Source organism: Pseudopipra pipra, chromosome 15 (assembly GCF_036250125.1).
Source record: "Pseudopipra pipra isolate bDixPip1 chromosome 15, bDixPip1.hap1, whole genome shotgun sequence".
NCBI classification, from domain to species: domain Eukaryota; kingdom Metazoa; phylum Chordata; class Aves; order Passeriformes; family Pipridae; genus Pseudopipra; species Pseudopipra pipra.
In genome coordinates, this window is record NC_087563.1 from 7,531,698 (window position 1) to 7,549,952 (window position 18,255).

Below are 18,255 nucleotides of genomic sequence, written 5' to 3' on the forward strand. Positions count from 1 at the left end.
ATGGTGAACATGTGGTGGTGCTGGGCTGACAGTTGGTAGTTGAACTTGATGGAGCAGATGCAGAAGGTGGTGGGACATCCCTTCCTACCCTTTAGTCCCACCTCCCCTGCACAGTTTACCCTTACCCAGTGACAGCTGCACATTTCTGTGGTCGGTTTCTGTCCAAAAGGCAGCTGGGATGTCTCTTGGCTGCAGTTGGGGGTTTGGAATTGTGATGTTAAATGATCTCACTTATCAACCACTTTCACTGGGAAATCAGGTGTTTGTGTGGGGCCACAACTCTAACAGGGCTTAAGCCACAACTTTGAAATGGTTTTATAAATGCTCCTGAATTATTCAATGTAGAAAGGGCCCAATTAGCTTAATTGACAAATGAATCAGTCAATTGATGGCACCTGGTATTGTGAGTGAACCAATGAGGGCAGGGGAGGGCCTGGCAGTGCCAGGAAGGGTATTATGGGGTTACATGGGCTGAGGGAGTTCCTGCAGCTCCTGAGTGTCTGGGGAGATGCACAACTTTTTAAAGCCCTTGGCCCAAGAAAAACTTTGCTGTTTGAGGTTTGTTTCTTTTAAGCATTTCTATTTTCAAGAGACGTTTAGATACCAGAACACAGTTATTTTTAGATCCATTTAGGAGCATGTTTTTGTGAGGCTACTGTTTTCCAGCTCCATTAACGAGCTTTCTGGGGAAGCCGCTGCGTCCCAGCGCTCCCTGAAGACGTTCCTGAGAGCCTGCTACTGTAAAGCTCTGGAAATGAGCAGATGAGACTGTGAGTCATGACTGTTGTCCTAATGCACTGCAAAGTGATCAGTGGTGATGGGTAATTGGGGTGTATTTCAGTGAAGAGCCTCAGGAATATTCGTGAGCTTGGGGCTGAGCGATCTGTGCAATCCCGGGTACCAAAGATCTACTAATTCATTCAACCCAGTGATTTGTACTTCTGGTGGCTGGTTGCAAGAAACCAGCTGAGGAAAAATCGGTTTGAAGCATATGCAGATAATATTTTGAGTGTGAAATATGTCCCAATACAATTCTTGTTTTAAAAAGAGAAAAACATGACTTTTAAAATCAGACAAATGGACTCACATTAAGCAGAATATTTCCAAATGTTCAAGCCAAGTGAAGTCAGAATTTGGTTATTTTTCCTCAGAGAAATAAGCTTAGATTTAAATGAACTCAAAATATTAGTTGAAGACTTTTTTTTACTCAGGAAATCTTCTACAGACCTTGGACAGAATGATTTGTTTCAGAGTTGCCATATCCTGTCTGGTTCAGTCACACAGCCTCAGGTCCTGTGCCTCAGTTTCCCCTCAGGGAGGTGTCTGGCAGCTCTGAGGTTCTCTCTGGGCTGTGGGGCTGTCAGTGGGACTGGGATAGGGGCACGAGGAGGGACAGGGACAGGAACCTAGAGGGGCCAGCCCCTGCCCCTCACTTCCCCTCTCGACCAGGAGGGGAGGGACCAGGGACTGTGCAGCTCCTGCCTTAGCGCCTTCAAAGCCTTAATTAGCAAGGTAGTGGAGAGGATTTTCCTTGTCTGGTGAGAAAGTTGTCTGGCTTTTGCATTTACTGTTGTTTGGCACAAACCCCCTTCTTGTGGTGTTGCATTTTTATCTCCCAATACACCCCTTGAGTGGCTGTTGGTGCAGTGCTGGGACCAGCTGTGCTGAGGTCTGGGGCAGCTGGACAGTCTTCAAAACCCCTAATCTAGAGAAATAATATTTATTTATATTTTTTGATGGAAGAAGATGAAATCTGAGCTCTCCATGTTCCTCATATCCTAGATTGGAGTTGTCTATGGTCAGGGATTCTCTGATTTCTTGCTCACCATTGTCCTCACACGCTGTCCCTGCTGCTGTTCTTTGGGAATGGTACAAAACCACATCTGATTTTTTTTTTCTTTAAACACAAGTTACAGCCATGTGGGGGCCTTGTGAAGGATGTTGATGGGTCATTGGGAGAATTTACTTGAGTCATTGTGAAAGGCAATTGCAGCCCTCAACCCAAGGCTTCCAGTTCAAAAGCACCGTGTAGCTTATGTGTATCTGAATGTCTTTAAGGCTCTCTTGTGACCTTTAGGGGTTGGCCAGTCCTAATTGCTCCTTAATTTCGTTATCCATCATCATGGGCACAGAGCTGCCCTGGTAATGGGTGGCTGGAGCTGTGGCCAAGCCCCGGGTGCTTTGTGTTACCTGATAAATGGTCAATCCTGCTCCTGGCACAGAGGCTGGGAGGGGGCTGGGGGCTCTTAATTCACCTTGGCATTTTCAAAGGGAATTTTAAGCAAACCTTTGGAGACCTGACCCGAGTCTCCTGCTTTGCAGTCTTTGATCCTGTGCAGGGCAGGAGATCAGGGGGATGAGCCCCTGAGGTCTCTGGCTGTGAACATCCCCCGCCAGCTGGGCAAGGCTGGGGCACCAGCAGATATCAATATTTCATACACTGGCAGAGAGGAGGTGGCAAACTCAGGGCAGAAATGAAAATGTATGCAAACACAGGCGCTTCAGGAGGAATTTTCAGAAGTTACATTTTTAAAAATAAATGTGAAAATATTTAAACTAACTTGACAAAACTCAACAAGCTGCAAAGGTTATCAGCTGGATGGGAGGAAAACTAGCTTACTCCAACAATGATTAAAAAGTAAAATGTGAGCACCAAAAGAAATGGGGATTTGGGAACATGATGAATGTGGAAATTAATGGGGTTTTGGTTATGTCTTCCCTTTTCCTGTTAGAGAAGCACATCAGTATGGAAAGCTGTTAGACTGTGGAAGCTTATGCTGAATGCTAAGTCCCTGATACCTGAGGTGATTGGCAGGGGCTGGATGTGTCCCCAGAATGAAGAGAGGTCATGAAAGCATGTTGGGAGGGAGTTCAGCTCTTTGTTGGTTTGAGTGTGATATTTAGATGTCTCTTGCATTTGTCGGGCTTTTTATTGCAATCTTCTTTTGTTGTTTGTTTGTTTGTTTGTTTGTGGGTTTTTTGGGGGGTTTTTTTTGGCTTTTCAGTTGTTTTTTCAAGGACTAATTAGAGAATTAGGAACACTCACCTCCCACGCATCAATTTGTCATGTTCTGCTTTGCCACAGTAATTTCAATAACGGATTTTGTAACCTCCCTGTGATGCAGAGTCGGTTTAACACAGACACACCTGAAGCAGAAATGTGTTATTTTATTACAATTTCTCAACTGGAAAGGGGGAAAACACAGCAAAGTCGTGCACATGAACTTGTTTACAAATAGAAACACCTTTTCTATGCCTGTAATGGAGTGGGAGTGTTTCTTGGAAAGAGTTCATTTTGGTACCTCGCTATTTCTGATTGGGTGGGATGAGCAGGGGGGAGCAGTGAGGGATGTCCCCCAGGCTGAGGCTGTGCTCTCTCAACGAGAGAGGTTTTCTAGTTTCTAAATCTGTATCCATTAACTTTGAAAGTATTTTCAGCAGCTCAATGTAAAGGGATCTTCGCTGACAATTCTTTATTAAATTATACATACAGATACCAATGTGCAGAATAGGCTCAGTGTGAGGGGTAAGAGTGATGCACAGCCAAATGTGGTTCACCATTTGCTTAGTCTTTATGTTTTATGTCAGAGCCTTTTAATATAATTTAATTTTGCCATTAGTTTCTAAAAGCTGCAATGTTTGAAATCCCACATATTAAGAAGGCCTGTTTAATGATGATATATCCAATCTTTTCTCCCTTTGTGATATTAATTCTCGAAAATGAAAATTAAAAAGAGGCAATGAATGTTATTTCAGTGAATTTACTGGAAGCAATTAAACTACAAACACATTTTTTATGACTGCAGAGTGTAGCCAGTATTAGGAAACATCATTTTTTCCCTCTACTGCCTATATTTTTCCCTTCAAGCAAAAGTTGGAGTTATCTATAGAAATTATGGTCTTTTTCAGAGATTTTTCCTTATCTAATTCGACATTGCTTTTGTACTTGCATCTTGCACAGCGTTAAATCCCATCCTCCGAGCCTGAAAATCTTCTGTAGGTGTGGAGGTCATTAATTTTAATTCAGTGGAACTTTTTTACACTTTCTAGAAAATGAGGATTAGTCTCAATGAGTTTCATTAAATAAACAGAGCAAATTAAAATTTATAATACAGATCTGTAATGGATGAGAATCATCTCATCAAATGCCATTTAGCTGGAAGCGGGAGTGGCCTTGGCTGCTTGGAGTGAGGGGTGCTCAGTGCAGAGGTATGGAAGATTCTGGGTAATGGAGCAGCATTTTGGGAAGGATGAAGACCTGTTGGAATGAGTCCAGAGGAGGCCACAAAAATGATCTGAGGGCTGGAGCCCCTCTGCTCTGGAGACAGGCTGAGAGACCTGAGGTTGTTCAGCCTGGAGGAGAGAAGGTTGTGGGGAGATCTTAGAGCCCCTTCCAGCGCCTAAGGTGGCTCCAAAAGAGGTGGAGAGGGACTTTGGGCAAGGACTTGGAGGGACAGGACAAGGGGGAATGGCTTCCCACTGACAGAGGGCAGGGGTAGATGGGATATTGGGGAGAAATTCTTCCCTGGGAGGGTGTTAAGGCTCTGGCACAGGTTGCCTAGAGAAGCTAAAAAGTGGCTGAAAAGTTCTGGTGCAAATTTATTCATGTGTTTTGAATCGTTCCTCTTTAGACTTGCACATGCTGCTTTCTTTCCAGTTGCTGGGATGTGTTTTATGGATCAGCGACTCATTTCCAGTGCCGCTGTTCCAAAGGTGCAGGGGATGCTGGCAGGGGATGCTGGCAGGGCTTGTGCACAGCGTTAAATTCGGTCCATCGGCCCAGAGCTGACAAGCCCCACGTCGCTCAGTTCAGGATAAACTAGATGGTCCTTCAGCTCCTGTTGTTGTTTCGCATCCCTTCAGCCATTCTAAGGCTGATTTCTCTGCCTAATGGATCCTCTTACACCTCCTTTGTCCGCTGAGGTTTTTGATGGCTGTGAAAATCAAAGCATTTAAATATCCGGGATTGGATTAGCACTTCAGAGGCTGCCTTCCAGTAAAGTCTGCATCTCCATTGCCAACGATCCTTTTACTCCAGACTGACGGGGAATAGCTCCTCTAAGTAGTTCCTCTGCACTTTGTCTTTGGCATGCCTGATTTATTTGATTAATAATACACTGGACTACACGCAAATTCTTTCCCACTGGGAATTCTTAAATATCCTTGATGTGGAAAGGTCTTTCCGCACAGTATTTGGGAAGCGGGTCAGTCTTGCTGCTCAGTGTGGGGACAGGCAGCAAATGCTTTGCCAAAATGAAAAGATAAAGTCTGCTGGTCCCTTTACTTCGGCCTGTTTAGGTTTGAAAAATATCTGTAGTTCAGCCTGTTTCTGAGTGAACTCTGAAATTCCCCGTAAAAGAAACAACCTGGTACAACTGAAACAGCTCAATGTCATCATGGAATTTTTTAGTAATGACGTTGCTATTCCTGGAAAATAAATGGACCCCTCAGCACCTTTGCTGTGGGTGACATCGGAGGCAACATCTGTAATTCTGCACCTCCTCTGGCGTCGTTCCGGAATTGCTGAACCAGCTCCCAGCAAAAGCAGCCTTGTATCAGCAGCTTGATATTTATATCTTGGCAGAGAGCATGTGTTTGCCAGGATCATTTGTCTCTGAAGAACAATAGCTGTAGTACATGAAAATACATTTTCTACCCTTCTCCTTCGCCCCCGTTACTGATGTCACCTGAGCTGGCTGTCTCGCTGCCGCCTTCCTTTCCGTGGCAGTGCCTATTTTTACAATTTTTTTTTCATTAGGATGGACAAAAAAAAAAAATGTTTTTTTCAGCCAAGCAAAAGGCAAACCAGTCCTTTGCAGCCTTAGGGCAAGCCTGTGTGGGTTCCTCTTTGGGTCGAGGGGACTGAACTCCATAACGAGGGCAGTGGGCACTGCTCAGCTCTGAGGGGCACAACGAGGTGTTGGGAAATACCCATTTCTCAATCTCCTACTATCCACTGAGCCCAGATCTCCTGTGCCAGCCACTGCTCTGGGGACGGGTGAGTCCCACATGGCAGGAGATCACAGAATCATTAAGTTAGGAAAAGACCTCCAAGATCATAGAGTCCACACTTTGACTGATCACCACCTTGTCAACTTGCACCGGAGCCTAACCCTTGACTTCCAGCTGGATTAGAAGAGTTCAATTCACTTTTTTCAGTAGAACAAAATTTGAAAATAATTGAACTGTGATTTTGGTGAATCGAAATTATAATTTGAAAGTGCCAAAACAAACTGGTTTGAGTTTGTTAAAGATTTTTAATGTTAATTTAGCAAATATTTTGATCAACTCGAATTTGATTGATTTCATTTATTGATTCTGGTTTTTTTTTTTGATGTGGGAAGAGACAGAAAGTTTCAGCTCAGTTATTAACTGAGTTTCAGTTAGAATTTCACATTTTAATGCTAGTGATCTATAAGCATGTCCAAATGTTTCACTTGCAACAGGTAAATTTTAGGATTTATTCTCATAGACAAAAAATAGTTGGTTGACTAGAATCCAATTATATTGTGTTCAGTTGATTTTTTTTGTCTGGCTTTAGTTTGACTCACCTAACAGCTGATTTGCTGTGTAAAGTCTTGCTTTGTCTGCCATGAGAACAACAATTGCTCCACAGCAGAAATGGTTAATGAGAAACAGTCAACTGTCAATAATCAGTAATCACAACATTTTAGAAATGCAGATTCATTTCTCTACAACTGAAATAATTTTAGCTAGAGCAGTTTAAAATACATCAGAAAGGAAAATAGAAAAGTTACAAAATTGGGAGAAAATTAATTTTTCCCAGGTGAGCCCTGAGTTTTGGCTGAGATGGTTGAGGGTCTGCCTGGACCTTTGATTAAACAGCTTCCGTTTCAGGGAAAGTGAATCTTGAGGAGCAAAATGAGTTCATGTAATAAATAAGAGTGTTCTCTGTAAAAGTGGAATAGTCAAAGTCATCAAACAAAAGGTGAAAACAAGAGTTCCCACTGAACCAAGCAAGGTGAAGGTGTGCCTGGAGCTTGGGGAAGGGGATGGAACGTGCATGCCCCTTGAGGGTCCATCCAGCTGGGCATGGGGGTCTGTCACTGGTGTTATCCCCAGTCTGAACTGAATGCCACTGGAGAGTAGGAGTGAAATCACCACAAGCTTGTCTGTACAATTGCTGGGTGTAACTTAGCAGCGATGCCTCAATGCCTTTCAAAGTGGCATTTCACTTAGGAAAAAATGGAATAGAAAGCAAGCCAGAGGTCTGCTGCAGTGTGTCAAAGTGTTTTATATCGCCAAAGGAAACGATAAAACAACCCTGAAACAGCCTGACAGGTGGGAGAAATGGGCAGCCAGGAGCAGCTTGTGCTTGGCTGGAGTGATGCACTGTGATGCCTTGGAAAACACATCAGTTCTGGTGTCCACAGGGGCTCTGTAGGGCACAGTTGGGCTTGCAGCTGGGACAGCTGAGGTTTTTTTCCCCCTCTAAGTTTACGTGGTTTGGGGTTTTGGGCTGGGTTTTTTGAGAGAGCGGTTGCTTCAGGTGGCATCTGGATGTCCTCCCTCCAGGGCACTTCTCGCTGCTTGCAGCACAAAGTTGTTGAATGGGTTTGGAAATCATGGGAAGGTGAAATAATTTTGGAAAGGGATCACCAGAAAGGTTAAAAATTTGGTGTTACGCAAAATGAGACTCTCTGTCTTGTTTCATCTTGTGTGTAGAAAATAAGCTGCCCTGTGCTCTGCCTGGGGAGAAGAAGGTTTCCTCGCTAGGGTGGTCTGTCCAAAGTGTGGCGTGTCTCTCAGGAGCTGTGTGCATCAGGCAGGAGCTGAGACCTGGAAAGCTGTTGGAAAAGCAGGTTTTCTGCAGGAAAAGCATGGGACAGGTGCGGAGCAAAGAACTCTGCATCTGAGGTTGTGGACTCCCCATCCCTGGAAGCGTTCAAGGCCAGGTTGGACGGGGCTTGGAGGAACCTGGTCTAGTGGAAGGTGTCCCTGCCCATGTTAGGGGATGGAATGAGATGAGCTTTAAGGTCTCTTCCAACCCAAACCACTCTATGGAGAAAAGCCAGTCTGGCCCAGCCTGTAGTGTGCCGTGCTGGCAATAGTGGGGCAGACAATCCATCTTTTTATTTTGAGAAAATTAAGTCAATAATTTTGCTTAGTTTTAGTATTTAGATATGCAGAATGCAATGCAGAAACCCAGGGGCAGTCTTCCTCATGTTGTTTGAGGAGGAATTACGGGTTTTTGGCCTTTTAAAAATGTTTCTGTAGATTTGGGCAGATTCATTCTTGGCTTGACTCTATTAACTTACAAGTGTTATTATCAAGAGTACCAAAGTGCCAGCAAGCTGTGTGTGACAACGAGCCAGGGACATACAACAGAAGTGATTAAGGAGCTCAAAGAACTTAGAGGGAAAGATTAAAAGAACAAAATGCTTAAATTGGATAAACAGCGACTGAGAGCGCCTGTGATAATCAGCTGCTGGTGTCTGAGGGGTGTGAGTGCCAAGAATGTAATTTTAAAATGGATTTAGCCAGAAGTAGTGGGATAAACTGCAAGAGGTGAATGAGACTATTTTTGTCTTTTAATATTTAGTGCTATTAGAGAACAGTCATGGCCAGTAAGGACCCCTGCATGAAGGTGGGTGCACAGATTGAGGCACAACTGAGGTGCACGGGTACTTTATTCTTCATGCAATGCCCTGAGCCTGCTCATGACACAGTAAATTCTGTGGTGGCTGCTATTAAAGAATGTTCCTTTACCTGAATTTTTTCCCAGTACAACCTCAGAGGCTGCAGCTCTGCACAGACACCTGTTGAGGCGAATGGAGCTTTGAGTCCCTGCAGCTGCTGTTTATGTGCTGTTGTTATGCTGTTTTATGTTAAAGCACAAAAATCCTGCACCAAAAAAGCATTGTGATATTCATAGGAGGATGGTGATTCATGGAAAATTGCCAAGTTGGACTGAAATATCAGTTTCTACTCATCTGATATACAGTAGTCACCATAAAACAGCAGTGTGGAGGGCAGAGGGATGTTTTATGGCGCCTGAGAAATGACATGAATGCTCTGGTGAAAAGCTATTAAACTGGGGGGGGGGGGGAATACCCACACTGCCCATAAATACTGATTGGTCTGACTTCATGGGTTACCCAATAACATCAGCAAAAGATATATTCTGTACATATAATGTGGCCAGAACATACTTCCTGTAGGTTGGCTGAAGCAGCAGCAGTTGGCTCTTACTTTCTTGGCACCTGCTCTGGCATAGGGAGAGGCTGCTGGTATTTTAACCAGTGTTTTTAATAAAGGGGGACATTCTTGGCCTGAGATCAACCTGGTTCCTCTGCAGAGTGTAGGGTAACAGCTATTTGTCTGTGTGTGACAGCAAAGCACTTTATAATTCCAGCAGGCAGAGAGGTAACACCATTTGGCAAATAAACATTTATTGCTTAGTGTGTGTTCAGAGCACTCTAGAAAAATATCTTCGACAGGTTGGTAGTGGAGCAGAGAGGCTTCAAAGTGTTGCTTTGAGGCAAGGTGGGGAGGGGAGAATTTTTATGGATTTATAGCTCCTAGGGAGGGCTTTTTCGAAGACCTGGGTCTATCCATGGGCACACAGGCTCTTTCAGAAACGTTTTTCAGCCAGAACAATTCTGTCATGAATGGTATGGGGGCTTCCAAAAGCCTCCAAGTAAGCGACAGACTCTACCAGAGGCTTTGCTGATTGAAATGTATTGATGGCATTTATCCATTCAGGTGCCTTCCCAAGGCATTCCCATGCTGGGAGCCGGGCTCCATCAAACCTGTGCAGCAGCTGATGGGAGTTGCTGACTGTTAATCTCCCCCAGGCTCCGAGTGGGATCTGGGAGCTTTGAGATGATGTAGGCAGGTGATGTGTTAAACTCTCAGACACATCAGTGTAGTTCCACTCTGCTACCAAAGAGTCCTTTTTGTTGGGCCAGTTTGGTGCTTTTTCTCCACCCCTAGTGTGGTTTGAATCTTAGCACTGAGCAGTACCCTGAGCTGTTCCTTTCTGTAGCCACTTGCTCTCCCTGACCTTGGGGTTGTCTCTTTGGGGTTAACAATTATGGGGTACCCTCCCACTCATATACATAAGCCCAATTACATGGCCTAGTGCTTGGGAAAGGGGCTGGGATGCTGGGAATGGCCTTCGTAGGGTGAAGGCTGTGCCTCGGTGTCTGTGGAGTGCATATCTAATTACTAATCTAATTACTATGCCTGCTGCAAAGTTTATGGAATTCTGTCCTGTGGGGTCAGGGAGCTCAAACAAATAAGATCTCCCCAGAGGGATCAGTGTATTCCATAATGTTATAATCAATTTGGAGAATGACTTTTTGCTGCAGCTCCAATTTGGGTCTTCAAACGGTGGTGTGGTTAATAGGATTTCCCATGTGCTGTGCAATTCCTGAACCCGTCGGTGCTGTTGTTTGACATGCAAAGTGCGATGTTGTCTTTCTATTAGCAAGGCTGCCTGACTGACATAGCTCCGTACGAGTGCTGGGGAGAGACAACTTAAAAGCAAATTGTAATCGGAATTCTGAGCAGGGCGAGATGAGAATTAGCTGCCTGTCTAGTGCTTTTCTGTTTATCTCCAAATGTCAGCACTCTGCACTGCAAGTTTTGATAGGAAGGCATCTGCTGTTCCCGCCTGGAGAATTAGTGAAGGAGAGAACGAGGATGTGGGGGGAGAGGGCTAATTGAATCAGGCTGCAGCGTCAATGGCTCTGGAATATGCTCATGGCAAGTCCAAAGCAATAACGGCATTTAAGGCCAGCAGGAATCACAGAATTGCAGAATATGCTCAGTTGGATGGGACCCAGAAGGATCATAGAGTCCAATACTCAGCCCTGCACAGGACCATCCCCATATGCCTTTGAGAGTATCATCCAAACGCTTCTTGAACCCTGCCAGGCTTGGTGCTGTGACCACTGCCCTGGGGAGCCTGTTCCAGTGCCCAACCACCCCCTGGGGGAAGAACCCTTTTCTCATATCTATCCTAAGCCTCCCCTGACACAACCTCAGGCCATTCCCTTAGGTGCTGTCACCGGTCACCACAGAGAAGAGATCAGTGCCTGTCCCTCTTCTTCCCCTCACAAAGAAGTTGTAGAATGACTCCTGTTGATTTGCAAAGCCACCCCTCATAGGAAGTCCCGTATTGCCAAATGCCTGGGACAGGCTGAAGATAGGGATTTCTGTACTTTAACTCAGAGCAGGGGAGGCAGCTGGCTGGTGGAGCTGAGTGGACAACCTTACATCCATCTTCTGGCCTTGAGCTCAAAGCTGCCTTCTGGAATGATCAGCCACCAGCGGGTGTTGGAGCAGGAGGCGATGGCATTGCTGTTCATCACTGATTCTTCCTGTGGTGAACACTATGCCTTACATCAGAAATGATGTGTTTGTACATGTTCTGTGTGAGATTTAATGTGATGTCAGAAGCCTCACAAGCTTCCAAAGACGTGAAGTCACAATTTCACAGCTGTTACTCTGGGAAAACTTTCGGTTCAGCATATTTGCTCTTCCCTGGCAGATGCGCTGTCGGAAGTGGGTGTTGAGTCTCCAGTCTTTTAACCCAAAGCCAGGAATTTGTGTTGAACACAGTCATTGGATGTGGTGTAGGAAGCTGTGACTCTCACCCTGCTGCAGACCCCGCGGTGGTCCCATGGCTTGGCCACACACGGGACCTGGACATGGCTGTTGTCACTCATCTGTCCCAGCAAGGGCAGGACAAACAGCTCCAGATCTGCTCACTGAGCACTTTTCACAGCATTTTGCTGCTGTTTTCACACACACAAACCTCATTCTTCTCCCTGTGGCTTTTCAATCCCCGCTCCCAGTGGGCTGTTTTATTTTTAATGCCTGTTCAATGCTGGAATTTTCTCCCAGGCTTTGCCATCCCTGGTCCCACACCAGTGGTGCTATTTTTACTAGGAGCTGAGAAATGCCAGCACAGCACTGAAAATTTTATCATGCCAACTGTGCAGCTGTATCTGCTCAGATCTTTATTGTGTCACTGAGCTTCAGCCTGGACTGTTCTTTGCTGGCTTTGTATTTCATTATTTACAACACACGTTTTCTGACCCCAAATCATCATCTCTCTCACTTCTCTCAAGTCAGAAAACTGCTCTGAGCCCTGCTGGAGCGTGGCAGGTGATGCCCAGACTGGGGGATGTGTTACCCACCTCTCCTGTCCCTGTGCTGGTGAATCCTGCAGTGAGTGGGACATTTGTGTGGTTACATTTCTGTGCTGAGCAGCTCATGTAAAAACTACCAGTATCACCTCTGGTGTGTTCCCTACACATCCCTCTGTACCCAAGGCCCCTGTGACCCATTGTCACAGCAGTGGGGTGTCTCTCCCTGTTGCCCTGTGGCTGTGCCAGTTGTGGTGCTGCACAGCTCCACACAGAGCCCACCAGTGGCTGTTCCTGTCCTGTCTCCCACCATCTGTTCCAGAACTATCTGTTCTCTCCTTGTTTTCCCGTTGCTCTTGCTGCTGGTGTACAGCACTGTGATCAGCACTCCCTGGGGAGTGCTTGCTGCTCTCTCCACCTTCCTCTCACCTTCTTTAGTACCAATATTTCCGTCTTGGCAGCCAAAAAAGGAAAGACCACATAGAAAGAAACTTTTTCCTCTAAAGTCTCTTCAAGAACCTGTGACGTGAGCTGAAAATATAACAGCAAGAAGGTTGAGTGATTGTGTAACTGGGTGAGGGAAGTATCAGGTGAGAAGCAGAAAGGACTGTGTTGGGGCTGCTTGGGAGGTGAAAGCTGATGACAAATTCGAGTGGTGTCCCACTGCAAATTCACAGAATCCCAGAACAACTCGGATTGGAAGAAACCTTGAAACTCACCTTGCTCCACACCCTGCCATGGGCAGGGACACCCTCCACTAGACCAGGTTGCTTCAAGCCCCGTCCAACTTGGACTTGAACACTTCCAGGGATGGGGAGCCACAGCTTCTCTGGGCAACCTGTGCCAGTTTGGAAGAATTTCTTCCAAATATCCGATATAACCTACTCTCTTTCAGTCTGAAGCCATTCCCCCTTGTTCTCTCACCACAGTTCCTGATGCAGAGTCCCCCTCTGGCTTCCTTGTAGGCCCCTTCAGATACTGGAAGGGGCTGTGAGGTCTCCACTCAACCTTCTCCAAATTGAAGCTGAGAACTTTCCTGGGACATTTTCCATGCCTGGAGCACAGCGTGGGCTTGTCCCAGGCAGAAAGGGGCCATGCTGATCTGCTCTTTTTAAGGTTATCTATACAAAAGTTATTTTTACCATCATTTTTAAGGATATCTGTACAAAAGATATTTTTATCATTTTTTAACTCATTTACATTCTGTTCCCACTACAAGCACTATGCAAAATGAAGGTTCAGGCAGTCCTCGCTTCTCAGAGATTTCAGTCTAAATGGAGAAGAAATATTAGGCCTTTCTCCCACAAACGGGTTTGTAAGATAACTATAATACCAGAAAACAGCTGCCTATAAAATCAGTATTAACCTGTTCTCTTGCCAGGGCAGCTACTTGTAATTTTTCCAAGTTCAGTTCATTGGAATGTTAATGGCAGCAAAGGAGGAAGAGGGAACTATGGACATTTTTATTCCATTAATTACATTATTTATATATTTTGTTACTTATGTTTCATCCTGTGGCAGAGCTGCTTTCCAGGAAGCATTACCTGAGTGCTGACAAAGGCTGCCATCACTTTGCTGTGGCTCCAGGACCTGTGGAGTCACTGTGGATCTTCCTGGAGGAGTGCTGAGCTCTGGAGAATGCAATGGAGACACTCCCTAAGTAAAGGGAGTTATTTAATCAGGTGATCGAGTGTAAATGTGATGAAAAGGTTGGTGAGGAATTAAATTTTGGTGCATGTGTGCAACTTGGAGAATGTACTTGTCGTGAGATTGATTTATTACAAAGCTGTCATGGAAATAAGGTACAAACACAAGGGATGAGGGGCTGCTGTGTTCTCCTCATGTGTATCACAGACAAGCATCCATCTACAGTGATTAATTAATGGCAGTAAAAACTGCAGGAGAAGGAAGAGTTTGGGAAGTTGTTTGGGTTTTGTTTTTGTGGTTTTTGGATTTTTTTTAAGAAGTAAGACTAAAAGAGTTCTTTGCCAAAATTAAGAGGAATAAATTAAAAGGTCAGGATTAAAAGCTGTGTTTTGGAAATGTTTATAGCAAGAATTTCTCATCCAGGAGGTAAAAAAACCAGCCTCCCAAAACAAACTCTGTTGGTGTTCTCATCTCACTGCAAGGAGTGGGAGAGCCATGGCCTCATCCAGCATGAGGGAAGAGCAGTTCACAGCTACCAGTGGTTGTAAAACCACAGGATCCTTTGCATAGAAGTGCTGGGTGATGTTAGAGGTCTTGGGTCTGTCCCTGCCCTCAGCATAGATGGGTTTGGTTCATCATCTCACCCAGTGGGAGCTGTGCTGACCTTCACCTGTCCATGGTGTCACCTGTGTGTGCCTCCCTCCCGCCTGTACTGACCCCCTCCTGCTGGAGGGGGGGCAATTAAACATCAGCTTCCTGAGGGGCTTTTATCTTCTTGAAGTTTGAATAATGGGGTTTGATCTTGCTCTGTGGGGCCTGACCTCCTCATGAACTAAACATCTGGGATAGAGCACAGGCTGGGGAGAGAATTAATTGCATCTCTGTGAGGACTGTGGGCTCTCAGGAGCAATGGGAGGAGCAGTAGTTCCTATCTACCAGGAGCATCAGCTCCTTGCTGCACCACAAGTTCATATCCCCCTTTTTTTTCTTTTTTTTTTTTTTTTTTCCCCACCCCCTGGCAGCAGCATGGAAGGATGAGAGAACAGGAAAAACCTGAGTGTTAATCTCCTCCCCCCTTGCCCTTAGATACATGTTTCAGAAATGATTTGTTTCTGTACAAATCCTGGGTTTTATACCTTTTTATTAAACAAAACCTCCAAATAAATTTCAGCTGCTTTCCTGCCTGCCTAATCCTCGTGTTTTCGTACAGATAAATCCTGTATAATTAGCTGCAGCTTGGGAAGCCTGTAGTGCCTGACAGGAATGAAATGAAATATCTCCTCCAGCAGCAGTGAGTGTGAGGTGGGGATCCAGCACCCTTTGGGTCTGGGGGTCCAGCACTCTTTGTCCCACAAGGTGACAGTGCCAGCCCTGGCTGACGTGGCTCCCACCAGCTCCTTTTAACTGCTCCAGCCCTGCAGCAGAACCTTTGCTTCTGACTTTTTGGGAGGAGCAGTGTGTTGAAACCAATGGGATTTGAAAACATTTGAAACCTTGAATTTCCATGTGGGTAGAAAAGTACTCACTGCTTGCCCCCTTCTGTTTGCAGCTCCCTCAGGGGATTCACCGGGACAAACACACACACAGGAAAAACTGAATCCCACCAGCTTGGATGTGATGATAAAACAGACATTTTAGCTCATGAGAGTTAAAATACAAGGCCTGAACTGTGAAATACCTTTTTAACAGATTTTTGAAATTAAATGTGTGGTTATTCATGTTCCATGTTGCATTATCTTCTTTTTATTTTAAATAATTAATGCTTAAATTGATATTTCATCTCTCAACTGAATACTTAGCAGAGAGTTTATGGGTTTTCATTGCAAATCACAGAGTTAAGATGTCAATCACTCAAATTCATTCAACTGTGGATCCTATGAAACAATGACAGGGACTTTGGTGATGCAGGAAAAGCATTCTGAGTTTTTTGTGTTTCATGTAGACAGGGTTTTGTTTTACTTTTGGTAAATATGTGCATTATTTTTCAGACATTTCACAGATGTTTCTAAACTCTTGGAGGGCAGGGAGAGGAGAGTTCCTGCTGGGTAAGTGACTGAACTCATGGTGTTAACAGCAATAGCACTGGCAAGGAGTTATATTTTTAAAGGGGAACTTTATGTTGAATTATGTTATATGCTAAACCAGGATGTTGAGTCAGCCTGTTTCACCTCATAGCTTTGCCCTCTCTTGTCTCCATGGATCAGTACATTGGCACAGGGGCAGCAGCACTGCAGAATGGACGAGCAAGGAGTGTTATCCATCAGCCCACTTGGGGTTTTACTGCTGGCACCATATCCTGGGTCTGGAAAAGCAGTTTAAAACGAGCAGCCTTGTGCTCTGTTCATGGTCTAAGCCCTGTGCGGTGGCCTCACAGAATCACAGAATGGTTTGGGTTTGAAGGGGCCTTAGGGACCACCTTGTTCCACCCCCCTGTCATCTGCCATTGGAAGGGACGGGTTGTTAATGCCTCATCCAACCTGGCCTTCTGTCCCACTAATGGACACAGCTGAATTCTCCCATCAGTTGGAGCTCTGCACGGGATGCTCACTGGCATTTAAATGTTTGTTTCTCTTGCTGGTTTCTGCCATGGCTGGACAGTCCTTCTCCCCTTCTTCAATAGTGGGAGACTTGCTGTTTATATAAAGAAAGTAAAAGAAAAGAGAAATGGGTAGGACCTTTTAAACTGCAGAACTACCCTGATCCAAGCACACATCAAAGCTTTCAGGCATCAAACCAGCCCCATCCAGGGTTCATCAGAACATTTCCACTTCAAACTATGCAAGCTCAATCTTTTTCAAGGAAATTCTGTCTCATCTAGATATACACATGTATATAAAAGAAAAAAGTGAAGAAGGACTTGAGAATCAAACATGTCATTTTTTGTTTATGAAGCATGAAGGATCATGTCAGGCTTGTCATTCAGGCAGCTCTTTGTAACCCCAAACCCTCTCTCTGTAAGGAACATCTCCTGCCTCTCCACAGTCTCATGACTCACTTCCCTCTGGCATTTCTGCATCCATGACCTGCCCCTTTGTCCTCTGAAAGGGCTCAGAGCGAGCTGGGTCTCCCTAAAGTCCTCTGCACCCACCTCATGACAGGAGCAGGACAGAAGAGGTACGAGGAGGTTCATGCTGGGAGTTTGGAATGAAGGTACAAACTCGAACCAGTTTTCTGGACCTTTTCACAAAAGCAGCTGCTGAGACAAACATCCCTGAATTCTGCATTAATGCTGTCTTTGCATACATGGGTTGTACTTACTCTGTACCCAAGATGGGTTAAAAACATTCTGTGCCTTTGTTTCAGCTCTGATTGAATTGAAAATGTAAAGTCCCAGAAAAAAAAATGCATTTCTTGGGAAGGGACTGTGCGAGTGAACCCATGGAGCTCAGCTGGTATTTAATTCTGCTATGCAGTCACACTGACTGTGAGAGCTCCGGCTTCACAGAGAAAAAGGGAATTCTATTATATTAAGAACATGGCAGAGAGACTGATAACATTATCAGAAAGATGAAACTTTGCAAATGCTATTTAGCCCTTGCCTTCCTTTCCCCAAATGTGAAAATGAATGATGAGAGGAGGACAAAGCCTGTACCCTCTCAAACTCTTTCCTTTGGGTTTGATTTGGTTTCTCTGTCATGGTGGCCATGACTTCTGCCCGATTAAGAGTTCAGGGAATAAACTCAATAGTACCTTGAGCATGAGTGGAAAACAGGTTATTTAACCACCCTTCACCTGTATCTCACTCTGAGGTTCAGGAGGGGCTGATTAATAACTCCACTGGTGTGAGCTGTTCCGTCCTTTCCTTTTGTGCAGCCTCTTTACAGCTCCATATCTCTAGACATCTGGAATGGGGGTTTTTAGAAGAACAAAGCTTGAAGGAATGATGTAGGTCACTTGGCTTGTTTAGCTGGAGAAGAGGAGACTGAGGTCAGACCTCACTGGGGTTTGCAGCTTCCTCACGGGGGGCAGCTCCGATCTCTGCTCTGTGTGAGCAGTGACAGGACCCCAGGGAATGGCTGTCAGGGGAGGGTTAGGCTGGATGTCAGGAAAAGGTTCTTCCCCCAGAGGGTGATTGGGCACTGAACAGGCTTCCCAGGGCAGTGGGCACAGCACCAAGGCTGACAGAGCTCAAGGAGTGTTTGGACAACGCTCTCAGGGACGTGGTGGGATTGTTGGGGTGTACTGTGCAGGGATAGGAGTTGGACTGGATGATTCCTGTGATCCCTTCCAGCTCAGGATATTCTGTGATTCTGTGTAAATGATGGTGAACATGGTAGGGATGCTGCATTGACAGTTGGACTTGATAGTCTTGAAGGTCTTTACCAACCTTGATTCTGTGTTGATTCTATGATTCTATATTGAGGAATGTGGGATTTTCTCGTTTAGTGCCTGTAAGCAGATGACTTGTGTGTTCTCAGGCATTTTAGCCAGGATTTCTGTGTGCTAAAAGAAAATGCTGCTGTTTTTTCTTTACCAATGTGTTCCCATC